Source organism: Sturnira hondurensis, unplaced genomic scaffold (assembly GCF_014824575.4).
Source record: "Sturnira hondurensis isolate 20B ecotype Veracruz unplaced genomic scaffold, ASM1482457v3 Scaffold0014615, whole genome shotgun sequence".
Classification (NCBI taxonomy): domain Eukaryota; kingdom Metazoa; phylum Chordata; class Mammalia; order Chiroptera; family Phyllostomidae; genus Sturnira; species Sturnira hondurensis.
In genome coordinates this window covers 201842-206822 of record NW_028087246.1, presented here as the reverse complement: position 1 = coordinate 206822, position 4981 = coordinate 201842, and the positions used below count along the sequence as shown (strand labels likewise).

The window sequence follows — 4981 nt, the reverse complement described above, 5'->3', positions numbered from 1 at the left end:
TATTTTTCCAAGCTTTTTTGATCTATAGCAATTCGTTGATCCGAAGAAAAGCATGGGACCATGTCTCAGCTCGGGCTGCCATGACAAAGTATCACTGGCTGAGTTGTAACAACAGAAAGTTATTTTTCGTATTTTTGGAGGCCAGAAGTCTGAGATCAAGGTCCCCGCAGCGTGGGTTCCAGGTTGAGGTCTTCGGCTGGTAGGTGCTGCCATTGCACTGCGTGTTCACGTGGAGGAGGACCGGGCGGGGGTGGAGGGGTCATGATCAGCACCCTCTGCCCCCGGTCTGCACAGTGCTGCATCTTTTCTCCCCAGCCCTGCAGGTGAGGGAAAGGAAATGGCGGTGAGGCCCAGCTCCTTCCCGTGGGCCACAGCGGATTCATCGGTGACCCTCGGCTACCAGGACTGCAGGCGGGGGCTGCCTGACCAAGCTGCCCGTTGCACGGAAACCTGGACCCTTCCGTGCCGTTCCCAGCATGATGCCTCGAGATGGGCATTTGAAACCTGTCTTGGGGGTAGGACCCCACCGTGCTGAGAGGGTTTCAGTGCCCGCAAGGGGTGAGCGCCTGTGTTCTGATGACGAGAGCCACGTGTGGAAGAGATCAGATTAACGTGGAGCATCAGAGGGAAGTAGGAGATTGGTTCCATTCTAACAAAGAATTTTCTCACACTTCGTCCTGTTTCAGAGAAAGGTGGCAGTGATTCCACCATCCCAAGCTTTCAACAGCTTCCTGTGGCCATTGCAGAAGAGGTCAAAGCAGGGGGTGGGGTGTGACCTAAGGGTCTCCAGCCACCTTGAGAACCCACCGATTCCATTGACGATTTCACTATAAGCTGGCCCAACCCATAACAGCCCTCTCTCCTCCAGGTCAGTCCACGAAGAGGTACCTGTTGGCATTAAGGTGGCTTTTAAAAGCTCCCGTTCCCTGTCACTCTTCGTAAATACAGTCACCTCAAAATTCTCCAGCACTCTCTGCTCCCAGACAGCAGGATGCTGGGGAACAAGGTTTCCTTCCGTTGCTGATGGTCGGCAGAGTGCAGCAGCGCGCCTCAGGCCTGTGCCCTAGCAAACCCCTGAGCCGGTCATCTTACCCCAGAGCCCAGGGGCTTCCTAGCTGAGCATCCCCGGAAGCTGAGGCTGGGTTTGGCATCAGGGGAGGACGCACACGGCAAGTTGGCTCTGTCTCATGGGACGCCAACAACACAGAAACAGACTTGGAGAATTCACAGACCAGTACATCTCCAAAAGAATTGTAGGAGAAGGCCAGCAACTTTTTTATTTGGCCCAGTAAGGATGTTTTGTCCTAAGCTACTGTCTACGATTATCTTTATTTTCTGAAAGGAAGAATGTTTCCTTCTGCGTCACAGCCGCATCCTGAAACATTCACGGGTCAAGTGTCACAGTGTCTCCATACTTTCTTTATTTTTTTTAAGATTTTATTTATTTATTTTTAGAGAGAAGAAATGGAGAGAGAAAGGGAGAGAAACATCAATGTGTGGTTGCCTCTCGTGTGGCCCCACTGGGGACCTGGCCCGCAACCCAGGCATGTGCCCTGACCGGGAATCAAACCAGCAACCTCTTAGTTCACAGACCGTGCTTCCACCGAGCTACACCAGCCAGGGCTCCATACTTTCAAATGGTTCCAAAGGGAAAAAGCGGTAGATGTCCATGACCTTGGGCAGCAAGGGGTTCATTGTCGAGTCTCAGTGTTGACTATGGGTGTTTGCTGTGCTGTTCCAATTTTTGTTCTAAACAACTATGGTTCTGAAGTCCGTAATGTGTTCGAGAAAGTCTGAGACTAATGACGGGCAAATCAGAGTTTCCCTGGAGTTAGGAGTTGGCAGAGGGCTTGACTGACCGGGGGGCCGAGGGAGTTTGAGGGTGATGGAAGTGTTCTTCATCCCAGTCGCAGGTAAATTCATCAGACCACGCTGAAAAGGAGTAGATAGGTTGTGGGTCACGTCCACCTCAGGAAAGGCGGGGAGGGAGAGATGGGGCGTCGGATGCTGAACACATTTGGTTCTGTTGAGAGCACTCACAATAGTGCCTTGTTTTCTCATTCCCTCTGAGCAGAGACCAGGGCTTGGGAGTGACTGCTTGGAACCAGGTTTCCAAAAAAACAGTGTTAGCTCCTTGGTGTGCGTCTTTGCTGATGGTACATGCAATGGATATGAGAACATGCATGTGTGTGCATGTGTACACATGTAGACTGTGTTTGCTAAGTCTGGTCCTGCTTCACATTGCATCCTATGACCTCTGGCTCAGTCACAATCTCTGTTTTACTCTTCTAGGTATTTCCAACTTACCTGTCACGTAGGTTATATTCAGGTTTTCCCAGTGGACCCAAAATGTCCTCTATATCCTGTTCGCCCATTTGGGCATCCCACCTGGGACCAAACATTGCATCTGCTACTGAGTCCCCTAAGCATCTTATAGTCTAGCCCATGGCTTTTTTAGGACATCGACTTATGAAAGACGCCAGCTACTCTGGATCCATCTGCTAGCGCTCTTGCATAGTCATTTAGCTTGTTCCTCTGTTCTTTGCATTTCCCATGAACTAGACGTCATGTCTAAACACCTCATAGAGTCAGTTACCCCTGGGGACACGTCACAACTGGCTGACAGCATGACGGTGGACACGCCTGGCTGTCGATTGTGCTGTCGGGCTTGCCCCTTTAGACGAGCCCATATGGCATCACCTTGGCTCTACGGGGACAGCCATTTTCCTGTCACATTTAATGGTTTTGACACCAGTGAATAATTTTTGTCTGAGCCAGTAACCATCAGTGTTTTAGAATGCTGGTTTGGGTATTATTCAGGTATGGTGAGGCCCACAGACCAGGAGACGAGTGCCATGAAATGATAGTCTGTTAGAGTTCCCCGAGAGAGGGGCAGGCCACACCACGCAGGGTCACCTGAAGAAGCACCAGTGTTGGGGGGGGGCAGCCAGATCGAGGGGAAAATGTCGGCAAGGGTCTTTCCATGGTTTCCAGGAAAGAGCTGGCAAGGCAGGGTAAACAGGCTCGAGATGGACGGGTTGAATGTCTTGAGAGGCTCTGGGGTGCGGGGAGCTGTCTCCAGGGGTCTGCCCCCCAGGCCCGGAGGGTGAGGGCGGGGCCACAGCAGCTCCCAGAGCAGGAGACAGGGAGAGGCTAAGGCATGTGGGCTATGGGTCGCTTGGTTGCATTTACCCCAGGGCAGCAAGGCCCCGGAGAGCAAAGCATCAGCAACACAGAAAATCAAAAGGCATTATTTGCACAGTCCGTAACTCAAATGATGTTTTTCTGATTTTACCATTTATTTTACATTTATTAGCTGGCATTACTTTATTTAGAAAACAGTTTTCTCCCTTAGAAATTTTTAAAAATCTCCCCACCTTTAGCTATTGCCAGCTATTACACTGTTGCAATCCAGTGGCTCATTGGTTCACTCAGCATATACCGAGGCCCCTATTCTAGATGCCGGCGGTGGGGTGGGTAAAAACAGGCAAAGGCCGCTGAGCGCCAGAGACTTATAGCCCCATCGAGGTGCAGTATGGGGACGGACAATAAACAAGATACAAAAGTGAACTGTCTCATGCGTTACATGATGACAAGTGATACAAAGAAAAATGATGCAGAGAAGGAGGGTAACAGTGTCGGGGGAGGGGTGGCATAGGGTGACACTGACGTCTAGACCCAGAGGAATGGGGGGGGTGAGCCAGTGCCTGGCTGTGGGAAGTGTTTCAGGAGGGGAAACAGGAAGTGCAAAGGCCCTGCGGCAGATCTGGAGAAGAGCAAAGGGGCCCGAGGACTGGAGCTGAGTGGGCGAGGTAGTGAGACGTAGGGTTGCAGGCAGCGCGGGAGCCAGGTCACACAGGGCCCTGCAGCCACCATCCAGGCTCGGGGGGAAGCCACTGATGTGTTCTGATAGGTGCTAACACCCCAGACAGGCTTTCTGCTGAGACTTGCTTCCTCCCCAGACACCAGGTCCGGTCCAACGTGTGGGTCAGTGGCCACAGCGTGCCCTCCAGTCACTCACTCCCTGGGCGTTCGTGGGAGCAGCTGTTGTTCTGGGCACTGCAATCCCAAGGTGAGGGAAACACAGCGGCGTGGGTCCCTGGCCTTGTACAACCCAGAGTCAAGTGCGGAAGAGAGACGTGCAGTAACCTTCCACACGAGTGGCCAGGGCGCTGTGCTGGAGGGTGGCGAAGCCTCCCCTGAGGAAGAGACTGCTAAGCTGGAACCAAAGGGTGGCAGAGCCAGCGAGGCGAGGAGATGGGAGGACTGTTTGGGCACAGACAGCATGGGGACCGGGGGCAGGGCCGTGCAGAGGGGTGGGGAGAGTTTTAAAGATGTGCTTGTGTCCCCCGGGCAATGGGATGTGGTGAGCAGTGTGGTGCAGAGCGAGCGGGGCCTGGGAGGGCCTGGGGGTGCAGACAGACAGATGGCGCCGTCAGACCCTTGGGAGGCCTTCTGGTCTGGGAAAGCGGGGCGGCTGCTGTGGACCCCCGGGGAGGTGCTGGGCCCAGAGAGCGGGGGAAGATTCCATACACTGGGGAAAGGGCAGGACTCAGGACCCCACCCAGAGGACAGTGGACTGGAGGAGAGGGACCTGTCTGGTTTGGCTTGCCTGGCACGAGGATTCACATTTAGGTTGATGTATGTCCTTGACCTTTTCATATTCCTGCATTGGCTGCCTGCCGAGGTTAGTCAAGTGTTTCGAGGACTCAAATCCCTGTCCTTCGAAGAGATGACCAGTCTATTTCCAGAACCTAAAGAGGGTTAGGCTGAGAAGTAGCTTTCCTTGAGCGACTGTCCACCCCCATGCCTTCCCCAGTAGAGAGGGGTGGCGCCTGCATCTGAGCCCTCCCGCCCCAGAAGGAGGCCCTGGCCTAATACCTGGAACTGCTGAAGTCACATGTTCACCCATCTTGACACTAATCCAATGTCCACTCTGCTCCTTAGAGGGGATTTGGATTTGCGGCCTTGAGACCTGAGT

The 4981-nt window shown here is 53.3% G+C and overlaps 1 long non-coding RNA gene across 4 annotated transcripts; it reads left to right on the top strand.

Annotated features, from left to right (window-relative positions):
- Nucleotides 1-1103: 1103 nt before the first annotated feature.
- On the top strand, nucleotides 1104-4333 carry LOC118999135 (uncharacterized). 4 transcript variants are annotated; one of them, XR_005069045.1, is made up of 4 exons: nucleotides 1104-1288; nucleotides 2075-2139; nucleotides 2821-3014; nucleotides 3963-4333. It is a non-coding gene; the product is annotated as an uncharacterized LOC118999135 (long non-coding RNA). The 4 variants fall into 4 exon arrangements; XR_005069044.1 differs by having other exon boundaries at nucleotides 2072-2139; XR_005069046.1 differs by lacking the exon at nucleotides 2075-2139 and having other exon boundaries at nucleotides 3963-4332.
- Nucleotides 4334-4981: the final 648 nt, after the last annotated feature.